This window comes from Myotis lucifugus, unplaced genomic scaffold (assembly GCF_000147115.1).
Source record: "Myotis lucifugus unplaced genomic scaffold, Myoluc2.0 scaffold_1, whole genome shotgun sequence".
NCBI classification, from domain to species: Eukaryota; Metazoa; Chordata; class Mammalia; order Chiroptera; family Vespertilionidae; genus Myotis; species Myotis lucifugus.
In genome coordinates, this window is record NW_005871049.1 from 37103083 (window position 1) to 37122457 (window position 19375).

A 19375-nucleotide genomic window follows, 5' to 3' on the forward strand; every position below is an offset into this window, starting at 1 on the left:
GGGCCCTAGCCCTGTTTTATACATTCTATTTGGAGAGATGAGAAATATGCAGGAACATGGGAATTTTAAAGGGAAGTTCACCCTGTGAATTGTTGTGAGATGATTACTTTAAGAAATTCCAGGAGCCACCAGCTAATAGTGAACATCAGGGCAAAGAAGAACATATTCCTAAGGGACAGAAATCACGAACTCTGTGCTAGGGAACGTCACAGGGGCAATCTCATGAAGGGACTAGCCATGTTGGTTGCATAGACATGGTGACTCCCACCAGGATGAATCCATATTCTTCTCTTCTCTAGACTGTTGTCAGCGGGAAATGGGTCCTGACCCACAGACTGTGAATGAAGCAGAGAACTAGGCCTGTGTTTTGTCATGAGACAATTCTGGGTTCTAATTCCAGCTCTGCCTGTTACTAACTGTAACCTCGGCCAAGTTACTAGGCCCATCTAAGGTCTGGATGAAGAAATGTACCTCACAGGGTTGTGTACCTGGGAGCTCAGTGAACATCTTCCCCTCCTGTTGGGACAAAATTGTCCCCAGTTGAGACCCACTGCTACAGATTAATAAACCCCGCCTTCTGATAGTGTCACTTATAAAGCCTACTCATTCAGGCCGCTAAATGAAACAATGTGTAAGAATTGAAGACTCTGGGATGGGTGGAAACTAGTTGTTATAAAAGAGTCAGAGGTCTTTGGCATTTATATTTTCATTTGTATCCACTAATTTCAGTGGTCAGTAGTGTAGATGTTTTGTTTTTTTATCCTCACATTCAAGAGAATGGAGATGTGCAATAGAGAACAAGACTTTCTTTTTTTGGTTAAATAGCATATTAAGTTATATATTGAAAGTCTAGAAAGAAGGGGAGAAGCACAAATTAAAATCAACACGTATATATACTGTTTGAAAGAGATAAGGTTCTTGGTTGTATGGAGAAAGCAAGAAAAAAGTCTTTTCCCCCTTCTTATTTACACTGTGGGCAGCACTGACGTTATCATCATAATGTGTTTTCTTGGTGACTACAGCATCTTACCATCTCTCTCAGAAAGTCTCATCTCTCTCAAAAACTGGTACAGTCCTGGCTCACTGTGCCAATGAGGAACTGCCATCAGTTTAACAGAGAACAAAACTAAAGGCGAGTAAAACAAGATAGAATTATATTGCTTTTTCACTTTAAGTGGAAGCTGTTGAAGTAGGTGGTCTAGGGGTGACAGGGTGGTTCATGGTCACAGGAGCCCAGATTTTTTCTTTCCACTAACATATCCCTAACATATGGCCCTCATCCAAGGGTCTGGTACTACAGCCATCATATCCAAGTTGCAGACTAGAAGAAGGGAAAATAGAAGGGCACTTCTTCCCACTCCCTCTGCCTTTAAAGAGCCTTCCCAGACGTTCACTCATATCTCATTGGTGAGAATGCAGTCACATGGCCACACCTCCAGAACTGCCCTGCCCGCCACACGGGAGCAGGCCTAGGCCAGACTATCCAGGCCACATCCTTGCTCAGCTTTCTCCCCTTTTCTATCCTATTTCCCTCTCACTCACTCAGAGGTTCTTTTCTTTTTCTTCAATAAGTCACAGGACTGAATCCCTGTCTCAGGCTCTGTGTCGAGGGAAAATAACTTAACAATTGAAACTATTCAACTAGTTTTGCTCTCATTCAAGCCACCTGCTGCCCACCTCTTCTGCTATTCTGTTCCTTACATTCTATCACTTTTGTTGTGATAAACTATTATTAGATACTAGTGGCTCAGTGCACAGATTCGTGCACATTGAAAGGCAATTAATTAGAAGAAATATCGCTATTCACCCTTTCTCTATAATAGAAGTGTCAACCAAATTCACGACTGACAATGACAGATCGAAACACACACGTGCGATTGGCACCAGCGAGAGCTTTATATGTATCGTGCATGTGCAACTCAACATTTATTTTTAAATATATATTTTTTCACTGATTTCAGAGAGGAAGGGAGAGGGAGAGAGATAGAAACATCAATGACGAGAGAGAATCACTGATCGGCTGCCTCCCACACGCCCCCCACTGGGGATGGAGCCGGCAACCTGGGCATGCGCCCTTGACTGGAATCGAACCCGGACCTTTCAATCCACAGGCTGATGCTCTATCCACTGAGCCAAACCGACCAGGGCAATGTTTATTTTTAAATGGCCAGTGTGCATCATATGTATCAGCCAGTTGGTGGGTCGGACGGTTGGATGGACGTATGGTCGGTCACTTAGCCTTATATATAGAGAGAGATGTTTATTGAAGTGTTATTAGACAAGTTTATTAAACTGCTATAAATTAAGAGATCAAACTTCTTGTGGTCAGCATGTGGTTTCCATACACCTGAGCGACATCATTCTCAGGGGAAGACCACTGGCCTACATTCTGCATTGGTAACACTCAGGATGGTATATCTACATTATATTACTTGAGTCTCTTTGTGCAGTAAACATAAGGAGAAGCTTAGCTGCTATAACTCCGTTTACTAGATTTTGAACACTCCCACTTGCTTCTCCACAATTTATCTCAATGAAAATGAAATAACCAATGAATGGGTCAGAATTTCAAACATTCTATGCACATAAATAGAGTCAGCCCCTTTACTCCTTGCTTCTTGTACTGACCCTGCCTCCACAGAGACGGCACAAAAAAGCCGCCTATGTGTTGCAGGGGCACAGGAGCCAGCATGGATGACTGGCATTCATGGAACAGCGTACACAAGTGCCATTTCAAGGAGGGCCTCCTGCCTTCTGCTGGAAATAGGGCTTCCACGGGAAAAACATCACAGGGCACTGAAGTCCTCCAATAGGTAGATGAGCCTGTATCCCTCATAGTGATAGACAGCACTTCTCATCATCACCCATGTGACCCTTCCTGGCACACCTGGCCTTTAAGTCAGGTGCTTGAGACAAGCCTTATTAATATGGAACAATCTCACTTTACCTGACTGAAAAATTAATCCTGTCAATTTTAACTGACATCTCATTTTAAATTTAAAACACTGAGCAAACAGATGGAGAGCCCTTGTTTCATAGGAAGGAGGGAAGGTGGGAGGGAGGGAGGGAGGGAGGAAGGGAGGGAGGGACGGAGAAGTTATATATTATCTGCTTCTTCAAGTACCTCTTTTCTTCCTATGGAGTGTGAAAATAACTCTCAGGGGCGGGGTGGGGGGGGTGGGGGTGGGGGGGGGACTGGGCTGGAGAAACTATGGTGAATGGTCCACTACGAAACTGGCCAGACCAGATTTGACAGGACTCCAATGGCCCGTTCCAACCTCTGCCTAGGAAGAATGTAAGCCATACCAGCTAAGGCAAACTGATCTTTTTCACTTTTCATGTCTCAGTATTACACGTAATACTTAGTTTTCCCAGTTAGTTACAATTACACACCTACATGTGCCTATTTAACCAAACATATCTTACCTACAAATGTAGGTGATCAACAAAATAGCTAATGATTCTAAAGCCCTTATTATGTGCCACTGTATTTTATTATGTTATTCATCCAATTCTCCAATGACATGGAGTATTATTATCAAACCCTTTTTTTGAAGATAAGACTGGTACTCAGAGAGACGCTGAATACCTGCCCAAAGCCTGTGCTGGATCTGAAACTAACTCCAAAGCCAGGGCCTGCGGGGATCAGGCCGAAATCGACAGTCCGACATCCCCGGAGGGATGTAGTAGTGTGCGAAGCAGCAGGCAGCCAGGGAGGAGCCCGAGCCCTAGCCCGGCCTGGACACTGCTCCCACTCATCCCGGCCCCACTGGACCTGCCGCCGCTGCTCAGTAGCACTGCCAAGGAGGCGGGAGAGGCTTGTGTGTCCACAGCTGCGCTCACCAGCCATGAGCCTGGTGTCTGGCACCCGTTAGTCAGCTGAGTAGTGCTCCCACTGTGGGAGCGCACTGACCACCAGGGGGCAGCTCCTGCATTGAGCATCTGCCCCCTGGTGGTCAGTGCACATCATAGCGACTGGCCAAATGGTCGATTGGTCCAACGGTTGCCTGGTAGCTTAGGGTTTTATATAATATAGATATAAAAGACTTAGTGACCGACCATCCATCTGTCCGACTGTCCGACCGACCAGTCAGCCAGTATATATGACGAATCCTGGAAATTTAAATATAAACATGGACTCACGCATGAGTGATATTTTTCCCTGTCTGACACTGGCCTCCCATTTAAATTAATTCGAAGACAGTTTCCTGTGATGCCAGCATTCACAATGACTATTAATAAATCATAAGGACAAACTCTAGTCAGAGTAGGAATATTTCTACCTAAACCTGTTTTCGGACATGGTTGGTTATATGTTGCTTTCTCTTGAGTTCAAAGAGCATGTGACATTAAAGTTAAAGTTGTAAATACTTCATCACAAAGGAAGTTAGTCAAGCACTCTGAAAGTGTTTTTATTCTTAATGTGGTATACAGGGAGAATTAGAATAAGTTTAATCAATTTATCAGTCATTGTTTGTATCAATGTTGTTTTTATATCATGTTCTTGTTATTTTTATATCATGTCTTTGTTGTTGTTATATCATATTGTTTATTTATTAATCAATTTATACATTATTTTCACATATATTTTACTAATTTTCTTTAATCTCTGACACTTATAGAGAAAGGGCAAATAGTGATATTAAAATATTTCTTCCAATTAATTTCCTTTCAATGTGCACGAATCCGTGCACCAGGCCACTAGTTGCTATATAACAAAGGTGCCACATATTCACTTTACACCTAAAAGGAAGGTCTGATTTTCATTAATGAGAAAACATTATGTCTACAATCAAAAATAATTTTGAAAAGAGGGTATGGTGATTTATTCCTAAAAGGTAAAAAAGTTATATTGGCATAGATTTTGTTTCTATCAAAGAAAAATTCTATTTATGGCTGGCTAAGGGAAATATTTTATTATGATACTAGAGGCCCGGTGCACGAAATTTGTGTGTGTGTGTGTGGGGGGGGGGGCGCGCGGAGGGTATGTGTCCCTCAGCCCAGCCTGCACCCTCTCCAATCTGGGACCCCTCGAGGGATGTCTGACTGCCTGTTTAGGCCCGATCTCACTGGGATCGAGCCTAAATGGGCAGTTGGACATCCCTCTCACAATCCAGGACTGCTGGCTCCCAACCACTCGCCTGCCTGCCTGCCTGATTGCCCCTAACCACTGCCCTGCCAGCCTGATCAACACCTAACTGCTCCCTTGCCAGCCTGATTGCCCCTAACTACCCTCTCCTACAGGCCCCGTCGCCCTCAACTGCCCTCCCCTGCCACCCATCTTGTGTCCACACGGGGGCGGCCATCTTGTGTGTTGGAGTAATGGTCAATTTACACATTACTCTTTTATTAGATGGGATTTTCTTAGGATGTCTGAGACTCCACATCCGTTTGAACTTACAAATTTTACCAAATAATATGTCTTGAAATGTTCAAATTACCAGAGAATGTATTTAAAAACTTTCAAAATAGTAAAATTTCTATGTCACCATTTCTTATCCAAGTCTTAAAGTTTTGTAGGAATGAGTCAGCCAGAGTATTCCACTATAGAACATTAGGCATGTAAATGATACTTACAAGATGTTCACATTTGTATCAGTATCAGCACACACGTGCACACTCATTCACAAAGTTTGTGCTTCATCATGAACATTGTTCATATTGTTAGCAGGAATAGCAATCAATATATTAACCTTTGTCATTTCTAGATCTTATTACAGAAAGGTACATAAATGTACCAAAAGTACATAAGACAAACCACAGTTTATTGAAGTGTTCGCATTCTATAACCACCACTCATGTCAAGAAATAAAGTGTTGCCAGCACCTTTGAAAGCCCTCTATGTATCCCTACTGATAACAGACCCTACTTCTCTCTCCAGTTATAACCACGCCTGATTTTTGTGACCATAATTTCCTTGTTGTATTAGGCACACATAGGAAACAACATAGTTTAGTTTTGCCTGCTTTGGAAATTTATTTAAATAAAATTACACTGTAATTTTAATACTTCACATACTATTATGTTCATGAGATTCTTTTTATTTTCTTCATTTTCATTGTTTCATAATATCCTATTGTATAATAGACTGCAACTGATTTATCCATTCTACTGATGATGAATATTACCAGCTTGGGCTGCTAAGAACATTTTTGACATGTATTCTGTAATACCTAGAGATAGAATTGTTGGCTAATGGAATTTGCATGTCTTTAACTTAACTGAACGCTGAACTGGTTTCCAGAGTTGTACCAATTTACAAAACCTGCATCATTGCATGAGACTTTATGCTTGATATGAAATAGAATCTCACTAGAACTTAATTTGCATTTCTGATTAATAATGACATTGACTATAATTTCACGTTTTCTCACCACTATTCAAGTGCTTTGCCCATTTTTCTATTCAGTGGTCTTTTTTTTTTAATCCAATGGAGATATTTTTAAAATCTATTGTTATATATCCTGGATACTAATCTTTTATAAAATATAACCTCTCTGTTTTTACATTTTATTTTTTTATGAACCAAGCTATGATTTTAATATAGCTTTTTCTTTTTTTAAAATGTTTTTATATATTTCAGAGAGAGGAAGGGAGAGGGAGAGAGAAATAGAAACATTAATAGTGAAAGAGAATCATCGATTGGTTGCACACCAGCTACTGGGGAATGGAAACTGCAATGCAAACAAGTGCCCTGACTTGGAATCTAACAGTGACCTCCTGATTCATGGGTCGATGCTCAACAACTGAGCCACATTGGCCAGGCTAAGTTTAAATATAGTTTACCGAATATTTTCCCCTTATGGGTAATGCTTTTGGGGTCTTGCTTAAAAAAAAATGTGTTTCAAACCCAAAGTTGTCATGATATTATCTACTTGGAGTTCTGGAGTTTTGCTTTCACACTTAGGTCTTTAATGTACTTGGAATTGGATTTTATGTATGGTGCAAGGTAGAAATCTAATTGAATGTTTCCCCATGTGAAAATCCAAATCATCTTATCATATTTATTAAAAATGCATTCCTCTTCCAGCTGCCCAACCATTAAGCAAGTGCCACATTTTCTAGAGTTTTTGGTAGCACTCTACTTCAAGGTACCAATTCCTGGTAAATAAATAAACCCTGAAATTCCACTGGCTTAAGTTACTAGTTTATTTCTTCTTTTTTTAAATAGTTTATTTCTTGATCATGCAAAATCCAATTTGTAAAGAGGAGCTGGAAATGGTTCTGTTTCATGAACTCTTAGCCTGATGGAAGCTTAACTATCTTCAAGATGTTACTTCAAAGGTTTGCCCTGGACTCCACATTTAGTTGGCAGACAGATGAAGAGAGAAGTTCAAAGATCATGCAGGAGGTACTTATGGGCCAGACCTATCAGTATCACGTGTCATTTATGCTCACATCCCATTGGCAAGAACTTAGTCATGTGGCCACTACAAGGAAGGATGGGAAATGTTGCCCAGGCGAGAAAAGGTAAACAGGTATATGCCATATTTTTCAATCACTTTTCTTTCCTTGACTCACTGCATGAGCCAAGAACCACAGTACAATGCTCATTAGAAGTTGTAATGGCATCATTAGAGTTTCTCAATATTTCACTGATAAGTATGATAATTGCTGTAGATTTTTTTATATATTGTTTATCAGATTAAGAAAGTAATTTTTTATATTTATATTAGTGGCCCAGTGCATGGATTCATGCACATTGAAAGGAAATTAATTAGAAGAAATATTTTAATATCACTATTTGTCTTTTCTCTATAATAGAAGTGTCAACCAAATTTGGAATGGACAATGAAAGATCAAAACACACATGTGTGATTGGCGCTAGAGAGAGCTTTCTATGTATCACAGGTGAGCGAGTCAACTTAGCCTTTTATATATATAGAATAAACTTGCTTAATTAGACCTGCTTTCTGATGTAGCTAAACCTTTTCCAGCCCAGTGAAGCACCCCAACTTCTCTTTCAGGTAATTGTCAGCAACACAGCAGTAAATATGAACACGAAGCAGATTATTATTGCAGATCACACAGGGAGAACAAAGGGTAAAATATTTAACTGCAGCAGTGTTTGACTATATTCTGCACAGTGAGAAAATCTGAAGTCATTTTCAAGGTCCACCATTTCTTACTGCTTTTCAGTCGGGTCAAGTTTCTAAACTTTCTAAATCTCTGTTTTCTGGCTAATGCAAAGAAAATAGGATTCTACCAAGTCTCCTATCTATCTACTTCAGGACTTCTGTGAGGATCAAATGAGATGAGACACGGGAAAACGCTTCACAGACATTTGGTTAAAGTATAAAATGTTTGCACCTGGCTATAAAGCAAGTCATGTTCCTGGGCTGCAGAAACTGCAAGGAGGTTAGTCGCTAGGGAGAGGAAGCTGGGTGTTGCTATCTGACATCATTACCCAGAGTCCACAGCAACCATTTCCAGGCTGGGCTGGGCTGTGGGCCCCATTTTGCGCCATGGGTCTTGGCAGTGTTGGCTGCAATTTGGTGGGGTGTTGCTCTGGGGTGGTGGCGGGGCCTGTGTCCCACTTGGGGGAAGCCTAGTGTTGCTTTGTCCGCGCCAGGTCCCTGGTGCCGTCTCTTTGTAAATGGCCAGTGTGCATCACAGCAGCTCCTGCATTGAGTGTCTGCCCCTTGGTGGTCAGTGCACGTCATAGCAACCGGTCGGAGGGACACTTAGCATATTAGCCTTTTATATAGAGAGATTTTTAAATCGTTGTTTAATGCATAATTGACTTAAACACCTTTTCTGTACCTATTTTAATAATCATACTTTTTTTTCTTTTAATCTGCTAATGGGGTAAATTACATTGGTTGACATTAAAATGCTAAACCAAGTTTCATTCCTTGGAAGAACCTAAATTGGTCATGATGTATTATACTTACTATATAATACTAACTTCAGTTTGCTAATACTTTTGTTTAAAATTTCTGCATATATGTCATGAGTAAAATTGAACTATAATTTTTTTTTACATTGTCAGGTTTTAGTATCAAGATTATGTAAGAATCATAAGATGAGCCCTGGCCAGTGTGGCTCAGTTGGTTGGGATTGTCCCATACACCACAAGGTGGAGGGTTTGATTCCCAGTCAGGGCACATACCCAGGTTTTGGGTTCCATCTCCAGTCAGGGCATGTTTGGGAGGCAGCTGACCAATGTTTCTCTCTCATATCAATGTCTCTTCTCTCTCTCTCAGGAAAATCATAAGGTAAATTGCATCTTTCTTTAATCTCTGGAAGAGTTTGTGGAAGATTGCAATTATTTCTTTCTTAAATATTGGTAGAACTCACTGATGAAGCCATCTGAACTTAGTGGCGTTTTTTATGAAAAGCTTTTTAAATATTGATTCAATTTCTATTGATTATAGGCCTATGTAGTTTTATTATTAAAGTCCCATTTTTAAGGAATTTATTTTATCTAATATTTCAAGTTTAGTGGTACAAAGTTGCTTATCTGTAGTGATATCCCATTTTTTAAATTCCTGAGATTAGTTATGTGTGCCTTCTCATTTTTTCCTTGATCAGTGTACCAAGGTTTTATCAATTTTATTAGCCATTTTGAAATACAGTATCAACTTTTAGCTTCATTGATTCTCTGTACTATGCATTTACTTTCCATTTCATTTACTTCTCTTTATTATTTTTCTTCTTCATTGTTTGGTTTATTTTGCTGTTGATTTTTTAAGTCCTTGAGATAGATGTTCAGCTCAGTCTTTTTCCTCTTCTTATGGATAGATTTAAGGCTCTATATTTCCCACTAAGAACTGATTTAGCTATGCCCTGTAAGTATTGATGTATCATATTTTCATTTCCAGTTGGTTCAAAATATTTTCTCATTTCCATACTGACTTATGTTTGATCTATAAGATAGTTCGAAAATTTCAAGAGTATTTTCTACATCTTTTTGCTAGCATAATTACACTATTATACATAATTAGAGATGTGTGTAGCACCAGACACTTAAACCCTTATAGCACTAGAAAGGCAAAGGAAAAATGTTAAACATAAGCTCCATCGTATTATATGAGAGAGGGATTTGAAAGTGCAAATAGCATATTTGCAAAGAGCAAAGACACTATATGCAATATTAGCATAATTGCATTCTGGCAAGAGAAACATAATCTCTATTATTTTAGTCCCTTTGCAATGTACTGAGACATTACGTTCCATGTGTGATTAAGAAGGTATAGGATTGCCTGGCCGGGTGGCTCTGTTGATTAGAGTGCAGCCTGTGCACCAGGAGGGTTTCAGGTTTGATCCCTAGTCAGGGCACATATGGGAGGCAGCCAATAGATGTTTCTCTCTTTCCCTGCCCCCAAAATCAATAGGGACATATCCTCAGGTAAGGATTTTTTTTAAAGACAAAGGTATAGGGTACAGTGTTTAACAGATATCCAAGGTCAAGTGCTTTAATTGTGTTGGTCACACCCTCTATACTCTTAATAAGTCCCCCAAAATTCAACTTTTCTGGGATTGGCAAATTCCCTAGAACAATGGTGTTTTAGTCTGGCAAATTTTACCTGGTAATTCCTAATCATTTTGTAAGCTCTTTGATGTGACATGTCTAATATATTTTTATATCTTATCCAACATTTTCAGTTGCTTTTGATGAGAAAGTTAACCTGAATAACCTCGCCATTTCCAGCACCTGGAAGTCCTAGCTCCTGTCAGTGCTATCAGCTCTTATTTTGCTCTAATTTAGAACTATTTTGTGTGAAGTAATACAATTCTTCTGACTTCATTTCTTTTTATTGATTTTATATCATTTTAGAAACTTATTCAAACTTTAAACAACCTAATCATTCCTACGTAAAATATGTGGAATTCTTCCTGGCTGAAAGTTTTCAAAAGCCTATTTGAACTTCGTCTTAAAAATCCTTAACAGAATTATAAGGAGCTTATGAGGACAGAAACTGTTTGATGGATAATGTGCTACTATTTCCAGCCATGGGTGTTTTTTTCTTTCTTTCTGTTGGCTAATAGCACTGTGTAACAACGTGGAATCATGCACCACATATGGAAAGAACACAAGTTTTGGAATTGTGCCTTAGGTCCAAATCCCAGCTCTGTCCCATTAGTACTCATTGGCTCATGGCAAATCACTTCACCTTTCTGCGCCTGTTTGTTCATCTGTAAAACGGGTCCAAGACCATTTGTTCACAGGTGACTTTAAGGATCAAATGGGACTGCGTGGATGTAAACACTTAGCACCATGCCTAGCCCAGAGAAAACACCCGGCGGGGGGGTCTTTTATTAGTTTGGAGGCACCAAACCCTTAAACCCTTACAGTACTAGAAATGCAAAGAAAAAAATGTTAAATATAAGCTCCATAGTATTATATGAAAGAGGGATTTGAAAGTGCAAATAGCACATTTGCAAATAGCAAAGATACTATGTACATGTATGATAATGTTATGCAGGGAAAAGTGCAACTCAGAGAACAATTAATAAAGAAAAATGTCGGTTAAATTCTTTGTTTCATTTTTTTTTCTGTTTCTAAAATTCTTAAAAGAATGGAGTCCCTTTCAGAATTCATAATGCCGGGTTTGGGTCGTTTTTGCATTTTATATGTGTGCAGCTGTTCCTCCACTATAAGTATGCACATCTGCTCATTAGCAATACAATGTAATTTCTACTGTCTAATTATTTGCAGATGATGGATTCCTTGTACATGGTCTAAAAAAAAGATAGTCCTTCAGAATTGGTGACTTATCTAAAAAACTAACTTAAAAGGGTCAGCACAACAAAGTTCAGGTATTAATTTGGCAAGTTCAAATATATGAACACCACTCTTAATTGATGCCAACTTGATGAGAAACATAAGGAAAGTAGGATTTTTCTCTCTCCAATTAATGTTTCCCAGTGGACAGCAGGGCGGGGGAGCTCGCTTCTCTACTGTGCACCTGGAAAGAGGTTATGAAGCAAACTGCTCGAGATGGAATGGACGAACCCACCCCTGATTCTCTGGGGGCCTCATGAGAACAGCCCACTTGAAGTGATGCTTAGTGGGGAGAGGAGAAGGGGGAAGTAGGATCAAAGGGCACTGAATGGAGGAGAGTCCATAGGGGTCTCTAGTTCCAGCCAAGGGCTGAGGAGCCACATTAATTCCCTACTCATGGATCTGAGGGCTACGGCAGCAGCGTGTGTGGTCCTGGGGCCCCATGAGACTTAACACCACAGATAGTGTGGCCCACTGGGCAGGCCTGACAAAGCTTTCAGAGGACCACTGGGAGCTCGCTATGGGAGGGGATGGGGGTATGAGAGGAAAAGAGGCACTGAGGAGTCAACTGAGGATAAAGGGTATAAACCAAGTAGAGGATGATCAGGAGTATTGAGGACATTTGCCGGGGGATCATAGAGGAAAAGTGGAGAAATACTGGGGTTCAAGAAGGAGTAGGGCAAATAACCAGGAGCTGGTGCCATGGCTCTCACCCAGGCAGGACGAGTACAGTCCTACACTCTGCCCGGCACTGGGCTCTGCCCAACAGACTACACTTCCTCACACATCCTGACGCACATTCATGGGACAGGAACTGTTTTACTAATGGGGAAAGTGAGACTCACCCATTAATTTTTCAATGAGAAAATATTTAATATGAAGCTTAGTTTCTAGAAGAGGAGATAGTTAATAAACAAGTAAGCAGACAAATCATTGTACCTGTAATAAATGTTAGGCAGGAAGGAGAGTGCAGTGATAGAGAAACCTGGGAGTGGGGCTGAGGGAAAGTACTTCCGTTTGGGTAGATCGGGGAAGACCTCTCTGAGGACAGAACATTTGGAGCTGAAGAAAAGGAAGGAGCCAGTCAGGCCAAGAGCTGTGGGCAGACTGAACAGTAGGTGCAGGCTCCAAGGCAAGAAAGTGCTTGTGTACGAAGGCCGCAGTAACAGAAATGCTGTGTAAGGGCTGGGGAGGGGGAAAAACGTTGGAGAAGTAGGCACCAAGCAGCGAATCCCTGGCCATGCTGACCAGGGTAAAATCTGTATTGTCCCAAAGAAAATAGACAACCAGCCCTGTGCTTTAAGCAGGAGAGGGACATACTTTGTTTTGTGTGTTTAACAGGTCATTATGGAGAATGGGTTAGGAAAGGACAAGACGGGTCAGTTAGAAAGCTACTGGTAGCAGCCAGATGAGAAACAATACAGCTAGGACCCAGTGGTCAAGTGGGGTAGAGAGAAACAAGCCTTGGTAAGGCTGTGCAACTTTCCCAGGCCACACAGCTAGCACGTGGCATACCCAATTAAAGCCATATCTCCTCTAACCCCAGAGTCCATACTCTTAACAGATTTCATTAAAGACATTTAATTGGGGAAAATTTTAATTAAGATCTTCAGATGAGTGACAGGAGTTCATCAGCTTAGAGTTGAAGGCTATTTTAGTACAGATAGAGTTTCATCTGTTGTAGAAAATAAAAAGGCCTAAAATAAACCAAAATAACAGTAGCTTAAAGAAGACAGTTCTTGTATAGAGTCCAGCCTGGGATGATAACTCTGGAGCCTTCTATCTTGTAATGCCTCAATTACAAGTGTAAAGCCCCCATCCCAGTGGTCCAGACAGTTCACCACTACAAGCACATGCAACCTGTGGGAAGGGAGGAGGAGGAAGAGAACATCCCTTCCTCTCAGTGCAAACAACCCAGAAGTTGTGCACCATCACTTGTAGTCATGGCCAGGGAGTTAGAATTTGACACATGGCCATACTTAGCCATAAGGCTTCTGGGAAATTTAGTTGCCAAGGGGAGAAGCATATCCAGCTAAAATTCCAATACCACAGAAGTAAGGAAACTGATATGGGTTCAATAGTCTCAGCCAGGAGGCCTCTGCAGGAAGGCCACTGCTCCTTCAGGAGTGCTCTGGAGCAGCCCCCACCTGTGGCCACAGTTCACCAGGAAGGCCTGGAGCTACTGCAAGAGGTACAAAATCCACCTGCACAGCAGGTATGGTAGAGGCTGTAGGACACATTATGTGTGTAAGAATTTCCATTTTCCAGAGGTATGGGGACATTGTGTTGGTTAATAAAATAGGCATTCAGTTTAAAGTGTGATTAAATTCATAGTAGCATTTTAATATATTTGCTTTAAAAAATGTACTAAGGGCCCAACTATATCACAGGGAGCTCCATGAAAACATTTATCAATATGGATATAAAAATAAATAGACCTGTTGAAATTGTGTTGTATTGAGAAACATACCAATGCCTGTCATTTGCATGGTACTTAACCATTTTCAAGTTATTTTCAGATTATTTTAATTCTAATGATGGCCCATGAAGTAAGCTATATAGACATTAGTATCCCTTTTTTTGAAAACAGAGGTTCAGAATGAATAATTGTTTTGGCCAAGGTTGCAAGATTGGGAAGAGATCCAGCTGGGGCCAGAACCCAAATATAAATCTCAGGTTCTGCCATGTTGCCTGGAGACCAGAGGAGCTTGGGGACCGTACGGTCAAGAATGGGCAAGCCCCAGTCTACCCTTAGAAGCCTGGAAGGACTTTATTTCTCCAATGAATAAAAAAGAAAGACAGACTAGGACATAGTAGCTTAAACAGTGCTATCTGAAAGCTCCGGCAAAAGTACAGGTTTTGTGGTAATTGGTAAATTAAGAGAAAAATCTACCCTATTTACTGGCCAAATGTATAATGATGCCATTAGGTCTGCTCCTCCCCACGACACTAATCCATTGAGTGGTACTCTCTCAGGACTCACTGCATATTGGCTGTGGAATTACAGGTGTCTGGCCCCACCTATATCTTTAGAAGCCTACACTTTCTAATAGTTCTCTTATGGGTTTTGCTCCCTTCAAAAGGGAAGACACGGGGACTTCCTCCTTCCCATCAGGATGGAGACTGTGAGAGCCGCCTTTAGTACTTGGAAGCAGTGAAGAACATGCAGGGTATTCTCTGTCTAATCTATGCCATGAATACCTGAGTTAATAAAGCTGACTTTAATTAAGCTGAAATTCCTGCTTTTTCTTCCACAGTAGACACTTGACATTAGCAAGAATCCCACATATGCAAATATTCAGGAAGACTGCTTTTCCCACAAAATGAAGTAAATTATAACTAAAACATTTAAGTGGCCCCTTCAAATCCCTAATGATTTTGTAAACAAGGTACTAAAGTCTTTCAACATGCTAATTAAAACACAGTTATCTTGAGTCATAGTTCTGTGGAGAATTGTGTGTTTCCTGGGTACAGCTTCACATCAAAGGTCAATGCCTTCTCCACTTTTACTCAAGTTTTGTCTTTCTGGTGACAAGCAATTCTGGTAAAGGCAAGAACATTCCTTAGGCAGTTTTAGGAGTCACTCTTGTTCCTGGAAAAGAACCTATTGCTTCACAGACCAGAGTCTCCACCAGATCCAACATGCCACTTGTTGCCTCCGAAATGTCCATTTTCTGAGTCAGCACTCAGTCTTAAATGTCTCTATTTACCTCATTTGGACAAAGGGATGCTTTTCTTTTCTGTGCCACTTTTCACTGGGAAACATGACAAGTAGAGAATTGAGAAGCTGTGGTCAAAGGATCAAGTTCATGTGCAGCCCAGCTATCTCCTGCTACATGTCCATATATATGCCCATCATTCAGGAAGTGAGCTTCAAATTCTTACCTCAGAAAAATTACAGGTGAAGATATGTCTTAGGATGTCAGGGATCCCTGGAAATAGTTAATCCATTGATACCAGGATTATTCTGAACTTATGTTTCTTTGTTTTAATGTTCTAGTTTTAACATATGTTTTTTTTTAATGATTTCAGGTTAATATTTTGGTCTATGGCAGTGGTTCTCAACCTTCCTAATGCCGCGACCCTTTAATACAGTTCCTCATGTTGTGGTAACCCCCAACCATAAAATTATTTTCATTGCTACTTCATAACTGTAATTTTGCTACTATTATGAATCATAATATAAATATCTGATATGCAGGATGCATTTTCATTGTTACAAATTGAACATAATTAAAGTATAGTGATTAATCACAAAAACAATATGTAATTATATATGTGTTTTCCGATGGTCTTAGGCAACCCCTGTGAAAGGGTCATTCGACCCCCAAAGTGGTCGCGACCCACAGGTTGAGAACCGCTGGTCTATGGTCTTATAGACATTTATCTAAATGCTCATTTGATTCCAGTACATTGAGATTAAACCATTTTCTTCCTTTAGGAATACATTTTCCCTATGCATTAACCATACTTCTACTTATTCCAGACCACTTAGTGATTTAGCACCACCTTGCACAATACCTAGCTAACAGAGTAGAAACAAGATAAAATTTGTTAATTAATATCTTTCATAGTAATTCAGAAATATTGAGAGAGAATATGGATATGATATGATCTTAGGTCAAAGATCCCAAATCTCAAACCCAATTCTGAATTCTGAATTACCAAGGAACCCTTTAATCAAACCACCAACCAGTCTTGAAGAAACAATTATTATGTCCTTCAGTCCATGTCTGAGTCAATGGTAAAACTATTAACAAAATGGCTTTAGACCTCAGATTTATAGAGCCAAATGAACATGGTTAGCTAATAGTTACTGAAAATAATGAGCACAATGATTAAGCTGAATAGGGGAATTATTCAGGATTTTTGTTATTGCAAGTAGTAGAAACCCAACAAACTAGCTTTAGTAAAAAAGAGGAAAGAGGAGGATACGTATTAGTCCTCACTGCTTGGAATGCTACAAGGAGAACTCTCAGAATTGAAGGAAGAACTGTAGGAGCATGAAGTCTCAGGGCCCCAAGTCTCCTGAAGGTTCTCTCTTTCCAACTCTCACTTCTCAGTGTCTTCTCATCTTCCTCCCTTGCTTATCCTGTGAACAGACTCTTTCCATGCTCAGTGCACCATCACCTTGGCACCCCAATAAAGTGAGAACACTAGTTTCTCTCATCAAGAGTCCTGGGGAAGGACTCTAATTGGTCCTGCTTGGGTCACATGACTGTTCTTTGGATCAAACACTGTTGACAACAGGAAAAGATACTGTGATTGGCCAGGCCTGGGTCATGTGATCATTCATTTGGTCTTTTTTTCCAGAAGGTTCATGGGAAACCTTGTAAGGCAGAGAACGATTGTTACCACGGCCCATTACACTAAACTATCCAAAAAGGTAATTCTAATAATAACGTGGGAAGATCAGATATCTTGTGATTTACTATGAGTGACGTGTACACTGCATCAAGCACTATTCTAAGCAGGAACAAATGTATGAAATGGCAGAGAAACTCTCCTCCTAGCTGTGCAATTTGTCCAAATATCAGTGTAAAAATGTCACTCACTAATCAAATCCCATGGTCCTTAAACCACAATTTCATCTTTTGGCTTGTAGAACTAAAGCTGAAGTTTAACAAGATGACCTCTAAAGTCTTTTCCAGTTTATGCACCCCAGTTAGAATAAAAATAGCCCAAGAAGAATAGTACACAAACCAAAATGGTGTACTATCAGTGTTATGAGCTATATTGTATTTCCCTAGTACCCACAAATCATAATTTTAAACCCTAACCTCCAGTACCTCAAAACATGACCATATTTGGAGATAGTCATTAAAGATTAAGACTAAATGAGGCCAGTCCAGCTGAGTGGCTCAGTGGTTGAGTGTTGACCTAAGAACCAGGGGTTAAGGTTTGCTTCCCAGTCAGGGCACATGCCCAAGTTTTGGGCTCAATCCCCAGTGTGGGACATGCAGGAGGCAGCCAATCAATGATTCTCTCTCATCATTGGTGTTTCTATCTCTCTCTCTCCCTCTCCCTTCCTCTCTGAAATCAATAAAAAAAAAAACCCCACACCATTAAACAAAAAGATTAAATGAGGTCATTTGGGTGGGCCCTAATTAAATCTGAGTAATGATGTTATAGTAAGAGGAGATTAGGACACAGATGCACACAGAGAAGATTGTGTGAAGACAAAGAGAAAAGACAATCAGGGTAAAACCAACCCTGCCAACACCTTCATCTCTGACTTCCAGCCTTCAGAACTGTGAGAAAACAAGTTTCTGTTGGTTAAGCCACCCCAGTCTTAGGTACTCTGTTATTTTATCCCTAACAAATTAGATAGTAAACAAAGGATTTCAAAAAGGGCTAAGGCACAGTTGAGATAAATTTAACATGTGGGATGGAAGACCAAGAGGTTCTTTTAAGATTCTTTTCTAAAGTAGAATTCCCCCATGAGATTCAGGGGCCAGTACTAGTGACCTAATTATCTGAGGTGTACTGGTAAAAATATGATAAAATTGGTGAGAAGTTAAGAGAAATAAGGAGAGAAAAGTGGATAACAGACTTCACCCTTTTCAAAATTTTACCAGGGCTAAGCATAAGGTGATTCTTTCATATCATGGCATTATGGTTGGCATGGCCAAATGGTGCATACCCAACCTCAGGGATCTGTAGGAGCCTGTCTCCTACATGACTTCAGGCTTACTGGGCTCCTGGTATGCGTTTCCATTGAGAATTTTGGAGTTCTCAGCAACCTGCCCTAACCCTTGGCTTTGAGAGGCAAATGGCTGAATGGCTGCTCCTAGTGATCACCTTTAAGAGCTCATCAGGCACAGCTTCCACTGAAGCTGGTAGTCCACATTGGGGTGACACCTGAACCTTCTGATTATAGTATTCTTGCCCTACCAGTCCTCCCTATCCCTGTCCCCTACATCATTGCTCTCCCACCAGGGACTCATCCCCCCATGTCTAGCCACACTTTATTAAAATGGAAAACTGGTTCCTGGCCTCCTTCCTAGGCCTTCATCCCCCCTGGTGGATTTGCCTGTATCCTGGGCTTGCCTTACCCTGGTTCATTTATCAATTTGTTACTCTTGTCTTAGCTCTGACCTTCACCCTTTGGCAAATCACACTGACACTGGGAGGTTCTCAGAACCAGGACCCACCAGCCTCTGCTGCTGAATCACATTAAGGTTCCAGCACAAAGCACAATGAGCATGTGGAAAAAGACATCCGTTCACCAGGAAACTGCCAACACAGCAAACCCGCTACACAAAAACCTGACACTAAAGGGAAGCATTTTTAAATAGACTGATGGCTAAATGAATAGGGTTTGTGAAAATCATATAGGACTTTTCAGCTCATAAGCCTCATAATATCAGATCATCCCATTGGCAAAGCAGTGATCGTAAGGCTGTTAGGATGAGATCTGGAAATGGCTCTATTATTGAATATTACAATGATATTTGCCAACATGGGATTTTTGCTTGTGTGTACATTCAAATAAAATTTCTGGCCACCATTGTTTATAACACAAATATATTAATATTTCCATATAACAAATTTCACAGAAGACAAATGAAATATTTAAATAACGAAAGCATTGTGGAGCTACTGAATACTGCATTTTACCTTTATGTTCTTTTTTCTTTTTTTATC

The 19375-nt window shown here is 40.4% G+C and overlaps 1 protein-coding gene across 1 annotated transcript in view; it reads right to left on the reverse strand.

Annotated features, from left to right (window-relative positions):
- The window catches only part of MSRA (methionine sulfoxide reductase A), a 379272-nt gene that overhangs the window by 94074 nt on the left and 265823 nt on the right, over window positions 1–19375 (reverse strand). The window lies entirely within an intron of this gene.